The sequence below is a fragment of the Mirounga leonina genome, unplaced genomic scaffold (genome assembly GCF_011800145.1).
Source record: "Mirounga leonina isolate KUSES-001 unplaced genomic scaffold, KU_Mleo_1.0 Mir_93, whole genome shotgun sequence".
NCBI classification, from domain to species: domain Eukaryota; kingdom Metazoa; phylum Chordata; class Mammalia; order Carnivora; family Phocidae; genus Mirounga; species Mirounga leonina.
Genome location: NW_023270854.1, coordinates 42,419,429 through 42,444,738, shown reverse-complemented (window position 1 = coordinate 42,444,738; position 25,310 = coordinate 42,419,429). Strand labels below are relative to the sequence as shown.

General features: G+C 38.5%; 1 pseudogene; it reads right to left on the bottom strand.

The window, feature by feature from the left end:
• Positions 1 to 18,780, bottom strand: part of LOC118004746 — a 44,451-nt pseudogene extending 25,671 nt beyond the window's left edge.
• Positions 18,781 to 25,310: the final 6,530 nt, after the last annotated feature.

Below are 25,310 nucleotides of genomic sequence, written 5' to 3'. Positions count from 1 at the left end.
GAACGCTCAAGGCTTTTTTGAAAAGGAAATATACTTGCTGGAGATGCATTATTTTGAGAATTGGTGTGGTCATGATGTGGAGATGGAATTAAATGGGTGGAGACAGGAAGAAGGAAAACAAGCTACTGTAAAACCAAGGAAAAGGTAATCAGTACCTCAGTCTTCCTGTGAACGAGATATTCCTGGGTCTCTGAGCTGCTGACCACTCTGACTGCAAGCTAGTGGCTGGTATTAGAGCTCGTGATCTTCAGAACTAGCCATCTACATAGTTTACTGCTTCTCTATTTCTATCTCAAAGTAGTCCTTAGGACATTGATTCTTAGAATGATCCCTCTTTTGAAAAACAAATCTTGGTGAAAATTATTAGTATTTTTCATTCGGATCCAAATGAAAAAGACACAGAGATATATAAATTGTAACATTATTAAAATTTATCATGCTGTGGCTTAACTGAAATTTCCAATCTGATAAGAATAATTACGTATTTGTTTAAAGCAGAATCTGTCCATAGATTTCCAAGTTCATGCAAATATAAATTAATCATGATTTCCGCGTAGTTTGGATGAATAAATTTTTGCTTAATCAAATGTGTGGGGCCTTGGGGCTGCTGGCTGGCTTATTCGGTAGAGCATGCGACCCTTCATCTCGGGGTCTTGAGTTCAAGCCCCACGTTAGGCATGGAGCCTACTTAAAAAAAAATACATTAAAACCTTTTAAAAAAATGCATGGAGACTTTATTTTGATATGATGTTCTTAGGTGTCTTCTAATTACTTCCGTCCTCATTCTTTACTTAAATTACATTAAAAAGTGGTGTTTGGACTGGCACTTGTGATAGTGACGTGAGGGGCAGGGGCTGAGGATAGTTTGTTCTGAAACAATTGTCTCCACAGTGGAGAGAAGAGGGTGGGGAGGAAAACACTACATACAGATATCTCAGTAGTGGAATGTTCCAGTTGGTCCATTAGCCCGCATGCCATGTTGGGGTCAGCCTCTTTAATGTTGCCTGTCATTAAGAACTTGCAGGGATGCCCTTGGATGTGGGGAGACAGGCAGAGCATTTTGAGTGCTGAGATGGATCCTCAGGCAAGACAAATACTGTGAGCAAGTCTGATTTACGTCTTTGCTCCTCTCTCGAGGGCCTGCTCCACCTCTTTCCAGTCTTGATTTCACAGGTCACTGTCCTGACCGCTTCCAGTGTCCTGCTCTCCACTCCATCCGTGACCCTGATAAATCTAGTAATTACTACCATTCCCAGTAGGTTCCCTAGGTTCTCTGCTAAGCCCTTTATAGGCATCATTTTATTTAATCCTCATAACAATCCCGAGAGGTTGATACTATTATCCCTGAGGAAATTGGAGATCAGGAAGGCTGAAGGATTTGTTCAAAATCATACTGTCTTCAGGTGGCAAAGTTGGTGTTCACATCCATTTGGTCTGACCCAAAGCTTGGGGTACATTTAAAACCAACCAGGATTTAAGAATTATGGGTAAACTTGCCCAGCAGTCAAGACAGAACACAGTTTTAAGAAAGAAAAATAGGCTGAGACCAGTTACAGTTTGTGATTTTTCCTTAGAGACATAATCAGCTGACTAGGTCCATCCTGGGAAAAACTGTGAAGCTAGCAAAGTTTATCTTCAGCTTTTTACTGCTTTTCATTGTCGAATCTACTTGGGCTCCTGTGACAGCTGATGACCTATGCTGCCCCCATGTTTCTCCTGTCACGACAAGCGGTGTTACATAAACTCATTTTTCCTGAAGTGTCAGTGACATGAGGTTTTATCCCTGCCAGAGAAATTTGCATTTTTAAGAGGGGCTAGCTATTAAAAAATCATAGAGGTTAACTGAAATGAACTATTTCCAAAGGAGGGGGTGGTTTAGACTGTGGCTGATAGGTGAAAGATTCATGTTAGGTCTGGGCCACTTTCTTTGGCTTTTCAAGTCACACCCTTGATGTGATGAGGGATTGAACCAGTGTGACCTCCAGGACTGTGGCTGAGGCTGCATATACTGTCCTTCTCATTGCTCACTTGTGGAAAACACACTTGCTGGTCAATTTTTTTGTTGCCTTTGACCATCCTCAGTATGGTCCAATACATGGGCTGCTCTTAAGTTTCATATAAGTCACAGAAATACTCACTGGGTAGCACATAAAGTGAATGGAAAAGTACTTAATCCACTCCTCTTTACGAAATAATCTAATGAAAATTTGTAAGGAAAATAAAAACTATCCAAATGAACATTTGGCTGTAGTTTAACTTATTTAAAACTTACTGCCCACAGCGTCTTGAGGTTTATAGATGGAATTATTTTTTTTAAAGATTTTATTTATTTATTTGAGAGAGAGAGAATGAGAGACAGAGAGCGTGAGAGGGAGGAGGGTCAGAGGGAGAAGCAGACTCCCCGCTGAGCAGGGAGCCCGATGCGGGACTTGACCCCGGGACTCCAGGATCATGACCTGAGCCGAAGGCAGTCGCTTAACCAACTGAGCCACCCAGGCCCCCCTATAGATGGAATAATTTTTATAAAAGCAAAATATCATCCTATATGCATATTTGTATCTAACTGTATTTGACCCAAAGTGTGCACTGACATTTTTGATACCTGAGGAAATTATTGGATGAATCGGATAAAAGTGGTCAAAAAGTACAAACTTCAAGTTATAAAAGAAGTAAGTACTAGGGTAGTAATGTATGATGTGATGACTATGGTTAACACTGCTGGATGCCGTATTTGAAAGTTATTAAGAGAGTAGATCCCAAGAATTCTCATCACAAGGAAAAAACCATTTTTTTTTCTTTTTTGTGTGTCTAATATGAGATGATGGATTTAACTAAACTTATTGTGGTGATCATTTCACAATACATAAATAAAGTCATTATGCTGTATGCCCTAAACTTACACAGTGCTGAATATTAATTATTTAGCATTAAAACTAGAAAAAATCATTAAAAATTATTGAGAGCAAGAATTCATTCATTTGTAACCTATATATGTTAGAACTAAGTGTATCAGTGAAATAAGCCATATAAGCCAAATTTTCTTGATAAAGGATGCTTTGCCAGGTGAGGAGATTGGTGTAGCTTCAGATTTGTCATGGTAATAATCTGATTGAATGTATATTTACAAGTAGAAACAGGAAGTGAAAGGACATCACCAATTTCTATTTTAAAGATACCTCAACTGGGTTTTGTGCCAAGGAGGCAAAATGACTTTCCATCCGATTAAAAGAAGAGCTTTCAGTTTTCAGAATAAGTCTTAAAAAGCACCAACGCTGTTTCAAAACATCAACAAAACCCACAAATTGCCTCTATGGCTGTGTTTTCTGATTAGATAAAGTGTATAACATATCTCACCTAAAGGAATGGAAATGCAGAGGTCCAACAAGGGTGAATTATCACCTCACTCAACCAGCACCTATCAGATCGAGTGATTTGTTCCATGTCAGTCATTGCATATAATAGCTCTGTCAGTAATAGATGATGTCACATGATCAATGAATCTGAGTCTGCGAAGAAAAATCGAGGTTTGCTTTTAAGATTTATGTGGAATGAGAAAAAAAAAAACTTTTTGGCAGAAAATATTAAGCCCAGTGGCAATGAATCCGAGTCCTGCCTTAGTGAAAAGATAATTGATTCAGGAAAAATGTGATTAGATTGTATCCCTCTAGAAATCATACAGAATTGAACTTTTTCAATTCAGTCTGTATAGTAAGTAGACTTATACAAATCTAAGAGACCCCACGGCCATAAGCATGCAGTTCTTCTATTCACAGGTAGAGATGGCCAGGACAGAAGCTGTGGCCAGAGCTGAAGCTTCTCAGACTCATGCTGTCATGTGAGTGGCTTCTGCGATTAGTAGGTAGTAGGTTGGTCAGGAAAAATGGGAAAGGGAAGACTGGGTGGCAGTGGTGGCCTGGGTAGGAACACGATGGACAAGAAGCTGGGCAAAGAAGGGAAATGAATATGAGATTTGAATCTTGGCCAGTTCATGGCTGGCAGGCTGAATGCAAAAACAAGTGAGCAGAAGTCTCATGACAAAATTAGCTTATCTGGCTTGGAGCAGACACCATGGGCTCATACTCATAGGTCAAACTGTGTAGAAAATATTTTTCCAGACCTAACAGTTTCTTAATTTCAAAACTTAGGAATAAAGAAGACATCCCTATTTCTATTATTAAAAAGCACTGTCCTGGATGCATGGGAATTTGAATTTTATGTCAACCTATTTATTGCATATACTCTAGTATGGTGTCTTACAAATGTTGTCTGACATTAAACCTTCTTTTGTCTTTTCTAACTGTGTAGCTGGCTTCAACAGATGAAGTATGGGACCAAAGCTCGTATGATAATGCCCCTATTAATTCAAAGAGTATGGCATGATACACTTTTTTTTTTTTTTTTGGCCATAAAAGACATTTATTCAATCAGATTTGCCAGAACACAGCTCAGGGTAACATCTAAAAAGTGACTTGAGAAACCAAGATGCTGCCGAGGCAATTTCTTGGCTAGAAATGTTCTGGCAGCTTCTTGTTTTAAATTCTTTCATTTTACATTTTGGGAATTGACTCTCAAAGCCAAATCTTTTTATTATTATTATTATTATTATTATTATGTTATGTTAATCACCATACTTTACATCATTAGTTTTTTGATGCAGTGTTCCATGATTCATTGTTTGCGTATAACACCCAGTGCTCCATGCAGAACGTGCCCTCTTTAATACCCATCACCAGGCTGACCCATCCCTCACCCCCCTCCCCTCTAGAACCCTCAGTTTGTTTCTCAGAGTCCATCGTCTCTCATGGTTCGTCTCCCCCTCCGATTTCACATTTAATCTCCACAATGCCTTTCACAATGTGGATTCTTGCCATAATACCCCTAGAATGAGTCCTTCCATCCTTTCTCCCTCTGCCTCTCTGAGCCTACCTCGAAGAGGGCCTTTCTCTTTTCCATATATTAGTCAACCCCATCAAGATGATGCACGGGGCTGTTGCCTATGCCTTTTTTTCTCCCTGAGAACTGAGCCATGTAACCCACATCTGCCTTTCTCTTAGGGAGGTCTAGTCTGTCCTTAAATGAGTTCCCTATTAACTGCTTAGAGAAAAAGAGTAGCAATGAACTGTCAGCATCAAAGCCTGAGACAAAATTAGTTGTGGCTCTTATGCTAAAAAAATAAGAGTTTGAGAGTGGGGGAGTAAGCAAGGTTACTCTTTTCTGATAACATCCATTTAATATCTTTACTATTAGGTTAGTTGCATCTAATCCCTTGGGGAAATCTAGGAAAGATCCAGTGATTACTTTCAGATAATATATTGTCTCCAAGTCCCGTTAGCTCTTGATCAATGATCATCATGTCTAGTACAATATAATCAATATTCTGAACTTTAGTCAAAATTCTTCCTCTCCACTAACTTGGGCCACCTACCAGCAGCAGGACTTTTGCAGTAGGTAATGGGATTTCCATTATGCAAACCTAGGTTTCTGAAGTTTAAATAAGGGACTGGAGGAAAGAAGAAGATTTAAGGGGCTATAAAGTTCCTGCATGAATGCCATAGATTTTTCTTTGACTACTTCAGCCACAGGGAATGTTTTACACTCTTTCACTCATGGGCATTTCTGTGGGGTTTTCAGAGACACCAGACACTGGGGTTTCTTTACTTGCTGTTTTTTAAGAAAGAATTATGCCCTCTCTCTTTGCCCTTGGTTACTTGGCAATTCATTATCACTCAGACTTTCTCAGAAGGAGACCCATGGCCACCTTAGGAAAAGCCTCTTTCATAAGACTCAGTGCTAGTTCCATTGTTCGCTCTTTCTTTCCACAACTGTTCCATGGATAACGTGTGTGCTTGACCTGTTAATGGGAGTGCAATTACTTCCCAAATTGCAGCTCTCAACTCTGGTGCTAAGGGCCATTTCATCCAAGCTTCTACTCTTTACTACTCACACAGAACACTTTTGACACTTCCGGTCACCAAATGTGTGATCCTACACTAAGCAATTCTCCACAACACCAGTGTCACTTCTGACACTATGCCCCTGAAGATAACATCAGATCCCACAGTCTAAGGGCTTAGTCCCATGAGACTGCCCTCCCCACTTCAGATGCCAGTCATAAGTAGGGCTCCAGGCTAGTCACTTGGAGGTTCCCATGACTCCCTACTGGAGTTTGATTAATTTGCTAGAATGGCCCACAGAACTTAAGGAAACACATTTACCAGTTTGTTAAAGGCTGTGAGAAAGGATACAGATGAGCAGCCAGATGCAAAGATACATAGGTAGAAGTCTGGGAGTGTCCCGAGAGCAAGAGCTTCTGTCCCTATGGAGTTGGGTACATCATCTTCTCGATATGGATGTCTTTGCCGATCTGGAAGCTTTCTAAACACCATCCTTTGGGCATTTATGGTGATCATTAATTCCATTTTCAGTTCTTCTCCCTTCTCAACAGAATGCGGGTTGGGGCTGAAAATTCTAAGCTTATTATCATGGCTTGGTTTTTCCAGTGACCATCCCTCATCTAGAAGCCATCCAGGAACCCATCAAGAGTCACCTCATTAGAACAAAACACACTCATATCACCCAGGAAATTACAAGGGTTTCAGGAGCTCTTTGTCAGGAATCTGGCGTCAAAGACCAAATATTAGAACAAAAGATGTTCCTAGTTCCCTTATCACTTAGGAAGTTGCAAGGGTTTCAGGAGCTCTGTGCCAGGAACCAAGGGACAAAGACTAATATATCCTTCCTATTATCTTATGAAAGCCAAATCTGTTTTCTATCCTCCCAACTTTCCCCTCTTTGTGCCTTCCTTTCTTCCTCCTCCCCTCTGTCCCTTCCTTTCCTTGCCCCCAATGTGGGATTTTCTATCTTCCCCACATTTTCTCCAGCCCGGAGATGTGGAACCCTTGTCATGCTTCCCACAGCAATACATGTTATTAGGGAGAGGTTCTGTTGTATGGTATGTAATATATATGGCATTATATGACATATATAGATATGTAAAATGACCATAAGGTGAATTTAAGTACATGACTTGTTTCCCATCCCAATTTTTAGTTATCAGCTCTGAGTTTTTGCTCCTTCTATGAATAATTTCTGTAATTAGAAAATATGCAAAAGAGATTCAGGAAGTTCCTGAAGGGTCATTTTAAATTCCCTTGAAATCATATAATATGGGCCAACATCTATGTCACTTACACATAAAGCAAGGCCTCCTGGTACCAGGACCATTGAAGATGATATCTCTAGCGTTATCATTTATGCTCACTAACAGGCTACTGGCGTAAGGCCCTCAAGTCATCTTCAGTCTTGGCCAGAGCAGAGAAATTCCTGAGGTGAAGCCTGAGGAACTATGAATCAGGGCAGCTGGACTCCTTTCCTTTTCTAAAAGGAATAGTGAAGTTGACAACTATAAAAAAGTACATGTAGACAGCTGGAAATAGAACCAGAGGCATTTGATTGGAAATCTTTGGTACAAGGCTATTTGTATTGTGTCTTCCTAAATCTCATTTAGCTATGTTTCAGCAAATGTGAAGACTAAAATCTAAGCAAGCGAACTGGGATCTCTGTTCATCATCAAAATTTGGAGCTATATCTTGAAGCAGAAAAAGAGTACTTTTGAAAATGTTTGAAATGCTGTTACAGGGCATTCAGGGGAAAGCATCTGAATGTATTATTTCAGCACTTATTGTGTCCACTTTTAGTGAGATGAGGAGAAGCTGAATTCAGACATGTGTAAACTGTCTTTTCTATTACACATTCTTGTCTTCAGACATTTGTTTTTAACATGAGGGTTTGTTTTACCAGCTCTAAAATCTTTTTTGGTAGAGTGTCACTCCTCACAGGCTGGGGTATCAGGTTTGATGTTGTAAATGCCAATGTCATTGTCAAGAAAAAAATTAAGATAAAACATAATTGAAGTCAAGGACATGAGCAACTCTAAAATAGAAATAATACCGTTAACTAATAGATAATGAATATTTACTGTGCACTTGGAAATGTTCCAAGCACTTGATCGTGCATTAACTCATTTTAACCCTACAACAAATCAAAGATTATATCTCATAGTTGGGTGTGCCTTAGCTATGGGAGTTATCATTGGACTTGTATGGTTCTCCTACTTCAAGGTGATAGTACACTCTTAACAGAGGTGGTCCTGAATGTGAGCTTGCATGCCCATCTTCAGCTGTCACCATACAGGACCTTCTCCCACTCTCTTCCTGAATAAATAGGGGAAACACAGAAAACCCAAGGATTTGTCCAAGGATTATTAACCCATAGTGGATGGGGGGGGGCCCACAATGAGGGCTATCATGTACTTTTTCTTATATGCCCTGGTCACCTTTTAGTACCATAGACATTCTTTCATTCCTTGTTGGTCTTGCCTTTTATTGAGTCTGAATTCACGGCTGGAGATAACTGCTCTTGGGGTTTTCCTCAATCTCTCTTCCCTTCCCAGCCTTTCTCCCAGATTGGAAGACAAAGAAACAAAAAAACAATGAGGTGATAAGAAGTAGCTTCTCCTCTTAAAGAGTTTTCTACATTTTCCTTAGATTGAGTCCTATACTTAGTCTGCTGGTGACCAAATTGGGTTGGAAGTTTGTAAACATTTTTTATATAATGGTTTTTGATCGAACCCAGCCTCTGGAGCAGAATGTAGTTAAAAAATATTTCCAATATCTCAAAACTTTTGTTTTTAGTTTTCTTTCTTTCCAAGGCTACCACTTTCCAAAGCTATGGCAGGAAGTGTACCTTTCTCTCCATCAGGCAGGAGCTCTTAGAGACCAGAGACTATCAGAGGCTCTCAAGCCTACCATGAGCTACCTGCCTCTTCCAGAACTCTCATTCTTATTACACCCAGTGGAAGATATCTGATGACTGATGGTGTATTTGTGATGGTATTAAACTTATCTTTTTTTCTTTTCTAGTCTTCTTCAGAGTTCTGTGATTCAGTATAGCTCTCTACTTGGCAACTGTGACTATAATATATAATAGCTAATCAAAGGGAATTCTTAATTCTCATTTTGCTTCCCCCTTTCCACAGACACGCATAAAACCTGCTGTTCTTTTTCTTCTCCATCTTGGTAAATGGCACTCTTTGGCTCACATCAAAAACTGAGGAGTCCCCTGATTGCTCCCTTTTCTTCATTTTCTGTAGTGAGGTTACTATCATGTGATATGGCCTAATGAATATGTTTCATTAGGGACATTTAAAGGCAAAAGTTAACATAATCCCTCGCTCCCTCATTATCTCACCGAGAGGCACACAATGCAACTATGTTAGTGGCATATCATGGGGCCGTGGTCCAGGGGAAGAGACCCCGAGTTCTTCCATTTTACATTTGTAGACTCAAGCACAGGAATAGCCTTATTTGTGAGAAATAAAAGTCAAAGTTCAGACACAAACTAGTCTAGGTTCAGATGCTAGTGGAGCAAGGAGTTTTCTGAGAAGCTCAGTTTGGTTGTAAATTCTGTTTCCATTCCTTCTCTGAAAAATTTATGTGATGAGAACACATGTAGAAGAGATCTGACTAATTCCCAAAAGGTCATTTTTAGTCCCTCTGAAATCATTCAATATGGGCCGACATGTATGTCACTTACACATAAAGCAAGCCCTGCTGGTTCCTGGGCTATTAGAGTTGATGTCTCCAGGGCTATTATTAACTTCAGTTTTGTTAGATTTAGACTGGCAGAGAAGGAAAGTCCTTGCCAGGAGAAGCTGAGTTCCAACTACTACATGAGGAGTCCTCCATCTCAGCTGAGGTCACAGCTAAGCAAACCTGAGTTTCAAGAGTAATTCACTATGTTGTCTAACTTGTTTCTTCATACCACCACCCCTCCCCCAACACACACACACACACTCACACATTAAGTCCTGCTAGCTTTATTTTCAAAATTTCTTTTCATTCTATTTCTTTTCATCTCATCTGCTGGCTCCCCAGTAAGAATCATTATTGTCTCTTACCTTGACTATAGTGATTATTTTACACTTGGTCTTTCTTTTGCCTGGTTACCATCTTCATCTCCTCTTTGGCTAAATGCCCTCTTTATCTCCTCTGCTCTAACCTAATAATCCATTCTCCATAATAGTCAGAATAAATTTTAAAAGTGAGAGCAAAGAACTCCACCCCCTTATCATAATCCAATGTTTTCCCATTAGGCTTAGAATAAAATTCCACATTATCTGTAAGATCTATGTGGTCTGACTCCTGTCTACTTCTTTGACTGGGTCTCTTTTTGGTCCCTTACCGATTATGCTTTTGTCACTCTTGTCTTCTTTCTGCCCCTTGAATATTCTAAGCTTGCTTTTATTTTAAAAAATAAAGTTTGCCTTTTCTTTTTGCCTGTGTCCTTGGCAATCACATTGTTTTAGAATTAGCCATTTATTGTCAGCTAGAATGTTATCAATGGATCAAGACCCTCCCTGAACAAAAGTAGTCCCCCCTCCTAACTATTCCATTTGCTCTCTGTTGTAATACTTATTGTTCCCTAAAATTACTATGTTCATTTTTTTTGTCATTTGCATGGTTATTATTCATCTTTCACTAATGTATATGCCCCTTTAAGCAGGGATTATATCTGTTTTGTTAAAGATGTATTCTGTATTATATGGGTTTGGTAAACATTTGGAGAATATATAAGTAATTTCTATGCCATAAATGTTTGAATATATATTGTTGAAATTTTGCTATGGGTGTATGGTGATTTTAAAACATAACCTCTAAATTCTTTGACACTCTTCTTTTTAAGAGATAGAAGTATGAATTCTCTTTTCCTTAAAACTGGACTATGTTAACTGATCAGGGCTTAAGAGACTAACTTTTCCCATTTCTTATTTTTTGGGGTGCTCACTTTGGGAACCCAGCAGCCATGTTATAAGAAAACCAAAGTGCTACATGGTGAAGATTGTGTAGGAATTTTGGCCACAGCCCAAACTGAGGTTCTAATCAACACCCAACATCAACCTCCAAATATGCGAATAAAGGAGCTTTTTATCTCAGAGGTCAGCACATGGTTTTTTGTTTGTTTATTTGTTTTTCTGCAAAGGAGCAGCTAGTAAATATTTTCATTGCAGGTCATATAGGGCTATTAATAGTCTCTGCCACAGATCCTCAGCTCTCCTGTTATAATGCAAAAGTAGCCAGAATAATACATAAACAAATGAGCAAGGCTGTGTTCCAATAAAACTTCATTTACAAAAAATAGCTGGTAGGTCAGATTTGGCTCATGGGCTATAGTTTGTCAGCCTGTACATTAGAGGACTCTTGCCCCAGTCAGGAAGTTGCTTCCAGCCTCTGAGCTACTCCACTTGGCGACACATGAGGCAGAGAAAAACTTTCCCACTAAGCTTTGCCCAAATTGCAGATCTGTGAACAAAATAAATGCTTTTAGTCATTTTAAGCCATTAAGTTTGAAGTGGTTTGTTTTGTGTCAATAGATGACTGGAACAGGGTTAGAGCCAATCTTTTAAAATGGCCAAATTCAGTTATATTTTATATGGCAGATGAGAGTTAGCTCTCCTATCTTTAAAATTTTTCATACATATGTATCATAAGGTCAGGTCACATTCACGTGGCAGATTTAAAACTGGCATGGGAGCATCTTATAAGTCACAATATTTCAATGTGAATGATGTTTTATCGGTATTTTTAAGATGTATGATATTCAGAATATGCATAAAAAGTGTGAATGATAGAGCACATCCTCAACTTCTTGGCTTTTAAAGAGAGCACTCAAAAATATTCAAAGTAGAGTAATTGTAAAGAAATATTAATGAGTTGATTTTGGTTATGATAAAATTTCATGTGATTTTTCTTCCAGAAAAATACCTGCTTAAATATCTTGGTCTATGGGGGAAAGAACATGCTCATTTATAGTCCAAAACAGAAGAATTGAAATAGTTCTTAAGGAGTTCACAACTTTTACATGGAATGTACATCTGTTTTAGGAAAATTCATATAACCTTTGTTAAGCTTATGAACAGGCTAATACATTTCCATTCTAGTACATATATAAAGAAAATTACAATCTTGAGAGAGAGGTTTTGCTGGAAAGATTTTTCAGATTTTTTTTTTTAAAGATTTTATTTATTTATTTGAGAGAGAGAATGAGAGAGAGAGAGCACATGAGAGGGGAGAGGGTCAGAGGGAGAAGCAGACTCCCTGCGGAGCAGGGAGCCCGATGTGGGACTCGATCCCGGGACTCCAGGATCATGACCTGAGCCGAAGGCAGTCGCTTAACCAACTGAGCCACCCAGGCGCCCCGATTTTTCAGATTTTTCATTTTATTTTTCCTACATTAAGAGACACTCAATATGGACATTTTATTTCCTTCAATAAATTAAAGGCCCTATATGAAGAAAGCTCATGCTCTTAAATTTCATTTTTACATATGGCACAGAATTTCTGAGGTTTCAGTATAGCACACACATCACATGGGCTTCAACTGGGTTTAATGTGGATTTCACAGATACTTGTCAGTTTTCATCTTTGTTTGAATATACTTGGAATGCTTTGCCTTATCAATCCTATTCCATAAGGTAGAAGTGTGGTCTTCTACCACTTCGATAATTAGTGTAGCAAATGCATTGGTGTAAGTGTTCTAACACACACTCTCCTTTCTCCAAATAGTGACTGGTATTAATAGAAGTAATACCCGACCTTCACGTGTTCTGTCTAGAGAGACTAATGGCAAGTGCTTTGCTTTGTAAACTGTGAGGAAACAAAGAATAATAATAAAAAAAAAAGCTCAAAAGGAAATACCATTATAAATGACAAGAATCTTGAACTTTTTCAACTAAGGTAGGAAGGTCGAGAAGAATAGTAAAAATAAAGGTGGTGTTATTTACAAATATATAGGTTTTTTCTTTCTGGACAATTAATAGGAAATAATGTATTGAAATAAAAATATTAAACATTTAACACTACATAGGCTTTTTAAATTCTTGAGCACTGCACAAAAAAATGTATTGCCCCATCTTAAGGGCATGCATGTTTCTCTAATTTCTTTAAAGGAATATTCAAGTGACTTGGGAAATTGTGTCAGGATAACCTGATATTTTCCTTTTAGTCTGAGTCAAATATGCATTAAACGAACAATTCAAGCAAAACCGTTCAAAATCTCACCTCCTTTAGTTCTCTTGAAGCATTACCTTCATGGTTGTCTGTTCTGATGATGGAACAGGTTTTTGTTTTGCAAAGGGAAGGAAGGTGTTAACAGGTTTTTGTTTTGCAAAGGGAAGGAAGGTGTTAACAGAATATAGGGTTTTCTGAGGTGCTTTTCCCCCCATTCTGCTGCTGCCTTTGTTTTAGAGGAGATGGCAGCTGCCCTTCCATTCTGTGATAGCTCAGGAAAACCTGCTCCGTAAGCATGTTAATTTTCTTCCTTGTAGAAAAAGCTGGCTAATCCCAGGAGGTAATGCAAAGTTTAAATTGAAGTAAATAGACAAATTGCTCAGTTGAAAAAAAAAAAGTGTTCCATGCAGCTCCTGATGAGTGGGAACACACCTGCCACACAATAGAATATGATATCCTTCAGCTCATTGCTTTCTGAGAATGCGTGGAAACGTGGCTGCCATTTAGTAGACATCTGCTTTGGATCACTGGCAAGTAAAGGTTTAATTACCGATCGATGGGTTACTTGCCCTGTGGATTTCGTAGGAGTAGTTTTGTCCCATTTTCTGCTTTTCCCCCATAGAAACTACTCTTTCAAAAAGACATCTTCGGAATAGCAAGGCCCGGCGTCTTCTCCTTTGCTTTTGTTGTTGTTGTGTTGTTGTTTGATTTTTCATTTTCTAAGAGGCGGGTTGACAGTAGTTTATGAACCTTCGAAGGCCATACGGGGGTCTTAAATGCTATGCTTTTCACAAGGATCATATCAATGAGACCGACATAGGTGTATCTATGGGTGTGTGCTAGAGATGGAAGTTAATAGTGAAAATACGTCACTTGGGGCCACTTGGAGGGTCAAAGCAGAAGGAAATCCTTCCCCGCATTCTGAAAGGTATGACACAAGAGTGTATCTGGAAGTGGATCGTCAGCTGGTATGGGACGATGAATATGGCAGGACAACCCAACGAAGCAGAGGTCAGTCTCTGGCACAAGCAAAGGACAAACCCATCTGTGTGTCCCACTTATCACATCATAAGGATAAATTCACCTGGTCCTAAAAAACATTAGACCTTCCAACAAAAATGTCACTGCAAAAAGTAAATAGGAATGAAGGATCAAACAATTCAGCCAGGGTTGTTCTTGTCATCTTTCTGGCTGTCCTATCATCATTTTACTCACAGGAGACTTTTCTACAGAAATATTGTTTTTTTCTTTCAGAAAATTCAAATAGCTAAGTCAACCGTCTATCAGAAATGGAATCAGATTTGCATTTTTAGGGAAATTGCTGGTTTGCAGGAGGATGTCTTGGTAAAGGCCAATAACTTATTTCTTTTTAAAATAATATTTTTTTTCCTCCAAAATAGACACCGTAACCAGAGTAAGGAATTAAAGTTCTGCTGCTTTGAGAGAAGTTAATACTATGGATTATATGTCTGGGTCTGCAACCAGACAGATGAAGAAAATATAAAAACTACTGAGATGTTAGTGGCCCTTTAACATTGTTTATGACCCTCTTCCCTGAAGAGAGGACAGTTTAACATCAATTTTCTCCTTGCTATTAAAATCTTTTCTTATTGCCTCAAGACTTCAGTACGTTCCAAGTTTTCAACTTTTCAACTGGATTCATTGATTCTTTCCACCTGTGGCGTAAAGACCATCCATCCATCCATCCATCCATCCATCCATCCATCCATCCATCCAGCAATCTGCATGGTACATATAAGAAGCACATACAAAGTTGGGTAAAACCTGCTAATCAAGCTAATAGTGGCATGTATACAAGTAAAAATAATTTCACAGCTGCCATTGGAACAAAAAGAGACTCAAGAGTATAGAAAAAGAAAGAATTTTACCTGAAAGAATTTTATTAGGCTTCACATAGAAGATAATATTTAACATTTAACAGCCATTAAAGGCTTAATGGTAGCTCTTTATTAAATGTTTACTATATGCCAGACATGGTTCTGAGTAGATGAAATAGATAAGCGAATTAGACTTTACAATACTGTTAAGTTACTACTCTTATATTGCTAAAGTAAAGAAACAAAGATACAGAGAAGTTAAATAACCCACTCAAAATTGTACTGCTTATAAGTGGTGGGACTAGAGTTCAAACCCACCAGTTTAATTCTTGTGTCTGAGCCCTAACTCAATATACTATGCTGCCAGGTAGTAAGAGGCAGACTTCCTATTCTGGTGGTATAGCAGAGTAGAGGCCCTGAAAGACCTTCTCAGCTGCAACAATTAAAAGGCAAAATCAAACATTATAAAACAGCTTTTAAAATGTACTGCTGAGGGGCACCTGGGTGGCTCAGTCGTTAAGCATCTGCCTTCGGCTCAGGTCATGGTCCCAGGGTCCTGGGATCGAGCCCTGCATCGGGCTCCCTGCTCGGCGGGAAGCCTGCTTCTCCCTCTCCCACTCCCCCTGCTTGTGTTCCCTCTCTCGCTGTGTCTTTCTCTATCAAAAAATAAATAAAATCTTTAAAAAAAATATATTGCTGAGTTGACATGAAAAAAAGGGCTCTGCAGAGACCAAAAGCCAGAGAAAGTTTTCACCCTGGAGATTGTATTAGACGATCTATCGAAAGGCACCAGCTCAGATGATGGAACAGGTATCAACAGGTGACCAATAATAAGGTCTGTTTTTTTTTTTTTTTTTTGTCTTGATGTAATCATGGGAATTACCTCCTAAGAAACAAGTATACTTTCAAGTTTGCTCTTCTTCATTCAAATAATGTCAATTCTCCCCAGCCTTAGCCATGCTCCCTTTGATGTACCCCAGCATCACTACCCTAAGTAAATTCCTTGTCCCACTGCTTATATAACCATTCTGTGGTGGCTAGCCATCAAGTTGATCCCCAATGATCCCTCCTTCTGATGTTTGCACCCTTGTGTAGTCCCCTCCCACAAGGTACCAAAGTTTATCTGTGTGACTAATAGAATATAGCAGAAATGATGATATGTCACTTTCTAGATTAGGTTCTAAATCGCACCTGAGATTCTCTCACCATCTCCCTAGGGAAGTCGGCTGCCATGCATGAAGGGCAGTCGGCAGCTCTGGGAGAGTGGCAAAGCGGAGAGGAATGAAGATTTCCAGCCAGTGAAGGAGTGAGATCTCCAGGTGACAGCTGTGTGAACCAGCCTTCTTAGCAGCAGACTCACAAGGCTTCAGAAGATGCAGTCCCGCCTACATCTTGACTGCAACTCATGAGGGCCTCTAGTCAGAACCAGCCAGCTAGACTGCACCCAAATTCCTGACCTATAAATGTGAGATAACTAATGATTGTTGTTTCAAGACATTAAGTTGAGGTAATTTGCAATACAGCAATAGATAAATTATATATCACTTTTCTCCTAGGCCCAACACATCATATCACAGCACAGCTACCCGATTAAGTAAAATGCAGAGAATAGGTGTGTTTCATTACTCATTGTTTCTTTTCCTCAAATATAAGCACATCAGATCTTCTATGTATTCCACTCAGGGTTCTCTTTAATCCCTGTTCCCCATCCCTAAAGCCCTGAAACTGATCTGATTATATTGTAACATATTATTGATGTATTCATCCAGAGCACATACAGAAATATAGTTATGTATGATTTGATACATAAAGGAAAAAAATCCTCAAATCTTCTCAATACTTGGAAATTAAGATCACTTCCCTAAAGGGTGGAATGGAAAGATACCATGCTTATTAATGCCCAATCTTGGGCATTGTTCTCACATTCCATTGGCCAAGTCACACAGTCAAATTCATCATGGTCGGGGAGAGGGGTTGATAAATAAACCCCAGTAACTGAATTCATATTCCAAAATCTTGGTGGAAAGGGAATGGAAAATTCTAAACATTATTGTATTTCTCATCACCTTTCTCAACATGCTCTCTCTCTCTCTCCATTTTCTTTATCCCTCAGATTAATGCTTTTAATAACTGCCTTAAGATATGCTCACCATTTTTTCTGCATAATCTATTTGATATTGAATTATATTTTTCCCTGATTTAAGTAGCTTATCATTACTGGTTATCTCAAAACATAAAATGCATAAAATATTTTGTATTTCAATTATGGTATTAAGTCCAACAGATATATATTAACATTTGTCTTTTCTAATTTTCTTACAGCCATTCTTTTCCTCCATAAGTGAAAATAATATGTAAGTTACCTCCTTCAGGGTAACCCTCCCTGAACCTTATTAATATTTGCAACTAATTATTGGTGTAGTAGTCCAAGTCATATACTAACACAGACACAGGAGTCTGGTTTTTTGTTATATAATTGGAAAAATCTACAAATAAGCTCTATTCTCTATTTGGAAATTAAATTTACCTCCCTAAATAAAAAGTACTTCTAGGTGGTATTTTTCCAATGAATCTAACAAAGGCCTTTCACGCTGAATTGGAAGAAACATTTAAATGTATATGTACCGGGACATGAACTGGGGTCTTACACACATGTAAGTATCAAAGCAGAGTTCAAACCCAATATTTTACCTCTAGTTTCTACCAGTAGTGTATGGTGTGTTGTCTGTCTCTCTCCCTTCTTCCTCCTCCTTTCTTTTTTTCTTCCTTTTGTTCTTTTCTCCTTCTCTCTCCTCTCTCAAAAACATTTATTGGCTACTGTAGAGCCTTTTTATTTTATTTTATTTTATTTTATTTTATTTTATTTATTATTATTATTTTAGAGAGCACACATGTGCATGTGTGCAAGTGGGGGGGTGGGGGGGAACAGAGGAAAAGGGAGAGAGAATCTCAAGCAGGCTCCACGCCCAGTGTGGAGCCCGACTCAGGGCTCAATCTCATGGCCCTGAGATCATGACCTGAGCCAAAATCAAGAGTCGGACGCTTAACCTACTGAGCCATCCAGGCACCCCAGGTAGAGTCTTTTTAAATAATAACAAATGAAAAAGATATATAACAAGAGCATATATAATCACATAAATATCTCAATATACCACAACACACTGTCATTACTATTTGAGTGTCAATTAGTTCTTCACATTAGCTCCTGTGAGATCGGGGTCCTAGGGATGATGGCAGAGGTTCTATAACGCAGATTAGATGGAGGTAAGAGACGTGGGGATAGCCCTGCACCAAAGAAGCATGTTATCCACTTTACATTTCTGCCTTGGCTTCCCAAGCGCACGTTCTCTTTCTGCAGGAAGATGATTTTATCATAGAACCGTATTTTCAAAAATACTTCTGAAAGGGTTAAATATAGCCCTTTGCCAGTGAATGATTCCTGGGAATTTTAATAAGCCCAAGCTCCTGCAATCCAACAGGTAACAGTCACCGGGATTGCTGCGCGCCCGGAACTGCACGGTGTCGTGTTTGCACGGCTGCATCATGCTTGTAGAAATTGCACCTGGAGTGACCCGGCCTCACAGACGACAGATCCGCAAGGTGTTGCAGGAGCCACCACAATGCCGAAATTCTCACTGAAGCCACAGCCTTTGGACTTTGGAGCCAACTGAACCGGAAGGATGACAGCTTGACTGAAGACTCGTCCGTTTCTATCAAATGGTTACCTGCGAGGACAGGCGTCCCTGAGAGATGGCGCTGAGCTGTTCTCCTTGCACCCCGGAACCTGTGCTCTGTTCAGCGTCCCCGGCGGTGTGGATCGTAGAAGAATTGCCTTCATCATAGCACACGATACAAAGAGCCACAAATACGGTCATTCTGGTGCTCAGCAGCCCGATGCCCAGAGTAATTAACTCCACATGCCGTGGCTGGGTGCTGTGCCTGCCTTCAAGGAAGGTGATGAGGTGTCCAGCCCTGAAGGGTATGGCCGCTTGACTTCTTTATTATAAACACAATGAAAAAAGTAATAGTTTTTGCAACATGGCATCACAGCGCTCCTACTCAGGAAATGAATCTTTATGTATTGGATCTCTTATGAATTCTGTGTGATTTTTGTCCCAGGAGTCTAAGAAAAACTGCTCTTTTTGTACTACTAAGTGATGCAATGTGTAGCCTAAACAGATGGAAACAGCTTGACTTTAGCATAAGTGTTAGAATATGTAGTTTAAGTGTAGAAACCCACAAGGCACAACTAACAGAAAGTCTGTGTCATTTAAAAGGCCTATCAAGTTTACACTGACATGCGGACTGAGGCGTTCCTGCATGAGGTTTTTATTTCTTAAATAATTCGTGTATGAAATTAATAGAGGATTTTAAATGTCTATACCTGTAAAAAAGATAAAACATAAGAGGAAAAAATAGTAATTTGTACAAGATAAGTGCTTATTAAACATTAGCTATGGTTATTTTTATTATAGTAATTAAATTTTGCTTTATCTATGCAAAGAATGATTATACAGTACGCACCGTATTAGTAGATACCAGGAACTTTCCAGTAGGATATATCCTCATAAGCCTTCTTTCTACAAAATATAAGTCTTAAAATAGTTGGTGAATAATCATTTTTAACCATTCAAATTATGTCTTGCATAATGTTGTTGTCATATTTATCAATCATGCTTGTATTCAGAAGAAACACCTACAAAAGGTAACTCGTGAAATCTTACATATAGTTTGTAGAATGCCATTTTTGAACAGTATACCTGGTTGAAATGAATATCAGCAATACCCAAGAGGACCAAGGCACAACTGAGAAGTTGTGAGGTTCAACATTCACCCTATTGCCTTGTTGTTCTGGGTGTCTTTTCATCCTTCCATCTATTCTCGTCTTTTGTTGCTCACTCCTTCACTCATTCTTTCCTCAACCCCTAGCATTAATTTAAGGATTAGGGTTACAGGGCTGTCCTCAACAGTTCACACCAACAAGAAAAGCATCTGCTAATATGAACAGATTCTGAATTATTAGTTTATCATTGCTCTCCACAGAGTTATTTATATTTTATATTTTATTTTTTTTAAAGATTTTATTTATTTATTTGAGAGAAAGAATGAGAGAGAGAGAGCACATGAGAGGGGGGAGGGGCAGAGGGAGAAGCAGACTCCCTGGTGAGCAGGGAGCCTGATGCGGGACTCTAGGATCATGACCTGAGCCGAAGGCAGTCGCTTAAAAAACTGAGCCACCCAGGCGCCCAAGTTATTTATATTTTAAAAGAGGATTTCGAGAAATAGGAAATGCTTAGCCCAGTGGAGTGACTCACTAATCACTATCACTAATGACAGGTCAATGAATACCCTTCCCACACTCTTCAAAAATCGCACCATCGAATCCCCTGCCATTTCACCCTGGGGGTAAGCCTGGCCCTGTACCAATGCTGCCACCTAAGTGTGAGGCAGGTACATTTTAATGCAACAGTTCATTCTTTAAAGCTATTTATTCTTTTAGAGTATTATTTTTATTTTATTATTACTTTATTAAAGTATTACTTTAAATACAACTATTAGTTTGAAAGAGTCAGTATTTCTTTGCAAGACCTTATCATATCACTGGAGAACACATTAAGCCAGTGAAACTCCATCTTATTTCCAAAACTTACTGAACTTGACTTACATTATCAGCTATACATTTGACATTGTGTGAGTATTCTCGTTCATAATTTAACTACGCTGTGCCAAAGAAGTGGGTAAATGATGACCCCCCCCAAAAAAACAATTGCTCTTTTCACTTATTTGGACATTCTATGAACAAATATTAAACCATAGATAAATTGTTCACTTTCTCCTCTGAGACAACACTTTAGTGCAACCATAGTAATAATCCCCCAACAATTATGTATCTAGTAATGTTGATATATACTATCTTGCAGCCCGTGATCAATAGATTATTTTGATTCAGGCTCTGTGTACATTTTCCTATGGCAATAGCTTTTTCTAAGAATAAAGCAATAACCAACCAAATAACAAAGAGTGTGAATAACAATGATTTCCAATACTGAGAATCAGGCAAACATGGGTGTTGGGAAAATAAGGCAAGAACAACATCATGGGCAGCAGAGGCTGGGAATCTACCTAACTCAGGGTCTCTTACATAAAGGGAGAGCTCAGCTAAGCCCCAAAAGTAGGCAATGGACTGTTTCAACAGGTTTTTTTTTAATTTTTACCTAAAAATGGGTAAGATTTTTGTATATTCAAATGAGTGTACTAAATCAATTTTTCACAAAATCATAAATAGAACACTAAATGAGCTCTTAATGATTGTATAGTGTTTTAAAGAAATATGCTTTATTCATTCTAAATACTTGGGAATATTTTTTAATCATGATTTTTGATTATTTAGGAACTCCTCTCCTTTTATGGCCTTGGTTTATTAAAAGGTGTCTGTATCTGAACTTACACTAACCTCTTTCAAATGGTTCACAAAATAGCATCTTTTATATGTCAATATATTCTTGTTACAAATTATATCGATGTCTTCTTTAATGACTGCCACCAGCAAAAACCTCAGAAAAGGCTACTGTATTGACACGTTTCAGGGCAATTTCTTCTCCTAGTGTGTTCTGAGGAAATAGTGTTACCTAGATTTACACATTACTTCTCATTGGCCAATATATTTTATGTTATGGATCTATATTTCATTTTACTGCTTTCCCTACAGAGAAAACCCAATCTTAAATGATTGTCCTATAACACAGAACTAATAGTATAACTTTTTTGTTAAATTCCGGGAAAGAAAATTATGTAATTCCGCTATACTATCTGATACATATTACATATGTTTTATTTAGAATATCTTCTTAATGAATTATAAGTTTTTATTAATGATTTGCAATGCATGTGCATCTTTTCTCACAAGATAAATTATACAAAATATAAATTATATCTTATTTGGGAGTTTGCATGCTTCTACTAATATTAATATCTCATACTTTTTATTATAGAATAAATGGACTAATGTAGTTTCTAGCTGTCTGTTATTTACTCAACTTCTAGTATATAAAAAAACATAGATTGCAAAAGTGTTTGCCGTAATCTAAGAGAAACTGGCTAAGTGTTAATATCATAGTTAAAGAAGTGTTTTATTTCTGAGAAACTAATCTTATTTAGGGTTTGCTTAAATGCACAAGAACTCAAGTTTTTAAGCCAATTAGAATATGGATTTATGCAAAAATCGATCACTACATATCGTAGCTTGTCTTGCATGTCCATTGTATCTGCATCCAGCATATGCTAGAGTAGCGAGAGCTGACCCCAGATTTAGTATCTTTTGCATTGAAAGTAAAAATCTTAGCTTAGTATGAAATTTTTCCCCTATAAATACCTTTGGCTTGCCTTGCCATTTATGCAGCAGCAGGAGACCATTATCCAGTGACACATTCTATCCCACTGACATTATCACTCAAAGATGGTCGATTTCATTTTCAGGAAGGTCCCAGAGAGCTACAGACAAGTTACAATCAATCACACAACCTCAGTTGCTGGGTGCGTCACATCACTCTCAAAAAGAAAGAGTAAGGAAAACACAAATGTCCTAATGTATATTTAAATTTTCTATTTAGATCTTAAAGAACTGCTGGGTGGTAGCCTATCTTCACATTAACAATATCATTGTTTAAGCCATGTCACTCCCCCGCCCCCACCGATTTATATAAATACCAAAATGAGTTTCAACGCTTTGCTGTGTGGTTGTAAAATACAGCCAGGCCAGGTGCTATGGGAAGGGTTGTAGTGGTTGTATACCAGGTAATATATGGGTGGCATTGAGTGGAGAGTTTTGAAGTTAGTTGAGTAAAGCTAGGTACAGATCAGCCTAAGCTTGAGGGATAGTTAGAGTTAAGTACAATGCAGGTCAGAGCAAACGGCAGGTATCAAGGGTTAATGAAATCACCAGTAGGACCAAATAAAGCTGAAGAGCAACAGACATGAGGGATAGAGTCAGGTCTGAAAAAGCTTCAGGTAGAGGCAAGCTGGCTTTCCAGAGAGTTTCTAAAGAAGGGATTTCCCTGGGCATCATGAGAATTTCTACATAATGAACTTCAGACTCCTGTAGTGAATCAAATCCTGTCTCCATCTCCCTTTTTAAAAAAGAAGCCATATTCCTATGTGCCAGCTCAAGTCTTTGAGGAGCCTTGACATGACCATTCTTTCCCAGAACATTTCTGTGTTGAAAGGTGACCTGATGCGGAATACCAATGGGCTGTCTGTTGTAGAGGCCGCTTTTAGGCAAACACTTGAGCAACAGAGTGTAGAAAGGGCCCACAGACAGGCAGGTGACCCACCTCAAAATACCTATAGGCCCTAACTAACCAGTGGGCTACTTACAACCAAGCGTAGTTACCCAAAATGGGAAAATTCCATACGTCATATGTCACCATACCTCCTCACCTTCCCCCTCTTTAAACACAGCCCCCACCCACACTGCCTCCTTGCACAGTCTCTCCTCTGCTATCCTCCCTGCTGCTCCCTTGTGGTGTATTCCATAAACTTCTATCTCCTTTGTTCTGCCTCAGGTGAATCCTTTTCCCTCCCGCACCACCAACATACACCTGGTGGTTGCCCCACATTTGGGGACCTCCATCCCATTGGACAGACACCTCATCTACGTCATGTGATGATGGAACGAGCTGATGGCTATCCTCCTCTTCACTTCTCATTACAGAGGAGGAAGCATCAGAAGCTTATTAAATCTTCTAAAACAATTTGAGGTGCCTTGCATATTTCACCAGTGAAGAAACCAAGACTCAACAAAGTAAAAATGCTTAAGCCATGTCTAAGCTCATTAATAAGTGAGCTGATACTATATAGGCCTGGACTCTTGATGTTCAGGCCTGTGATCTTTCTACTTTATCAAATGACCTCTACATGTGGCCTATTTCACCCATTCCAGATCAGAGGCCTGGCTGGTAATAAGGCACTTGACATATGTTTTATGGAATTCAATTGTGAAAACATTTCCTGTGAAATAGTTATCTTACCCTTTGTAATGTAAACAGGAAGACATCAATCTTGATTAGGTGAGTAAAGAAACTGAATTGTCACAAAGTCCTCCCATTTCTATCCACATAATCGTCAAAGGAGTTCAAAATATCGGAAGGTAGGTATTGCTTTCTTCCATGTTACTTTTAGGTTTGGATGAGCTCTTTACTTCTATTAAGATGCACATAATTTTAGTCCTTCTCTGAAGAGCCTCCAAAGAAACTAACAGCACTTTCCAGAGTTTGCAATGTTTACCAATAAAATCAACACAATAATATACATGTATAAAATGAATAACACAAAAATATTAAAATTCTTGGATAATTTGTCTCAACAAGAATTCGGTTTCTGAAATTTCTAGAATTCCGTTTTTTTAAAACGATAAACTATGGGAGAATGGGTTGGGTAAAAAAGTACTGGCTAGGACAGAGATGTTATTATCAGATTTCCTGGTTAAAATTTTTGTTCTGCCACTTATTAGGTGTGTGCATTAAGTGACTTTTCTATACATTAATCTCTCTGTTTGTAAAATGGGACTAATTACAGAATCTAGCTGAGAGCATTGTTCTGAAAATGAAGTGAGTTAATATGTGAAAACCACTTAGATTTAGGTATTATTATTGTAGATAATTCTAATATATATTCTTGATCTATAATTTAATAACTCCATAATTATTCTAGATGATGATTTTTCTTAGAAAATCTGAATTTTGTAATAACTAGAGGCTAATATTTATCTTTCAGAAGCAGAACACCTAATTTATTCATGATTTCTATAAAAAGAATTCATTATATTCAGTTGACCATAAATATATATAACTTTAAATCAGTGATTATTAACCACCCAGAACAGTTAGATATCTGTGTTGAATATCTGACACTCTCACCTCACTAACGCTGGTTCTCTAGGGCAGAGATATTCAGTGATGATGGGTAGGATCCAAGTCTCCTCATGAAAGTGGTATTTGGAGGTGATTCTGGTACCCATCTCTACTGAACAAATGGACATAAAACCACCAACTATAATTGAGAATCACCGCTTTATATCTCTGCAAACCCAGTTGCAAGCAGACTATGTCCAAGCTATCCCATCAATTGGCTAATTTATTAAAAACCACAAAACTACAATAAGTGGATATAGAACTTCTTTCCTCCTTTCAAAACTGTTTGGAGTAGGTGGAGAAGGAGCCACTGACATTATCCACTTGACAGGAAACAGTGGCCTTACAATCCACATGATGAGATATGGCGCTGTTAAAAATCCCCAGTCAGCAAGTTGCTTTCAGCATAACTCCTCACCAGACTGGTCAATATATCTCTTACAATAACACTTCTTGATTAATATTTAATTTAATTATGCAGGTGTTCTGATCTGCCT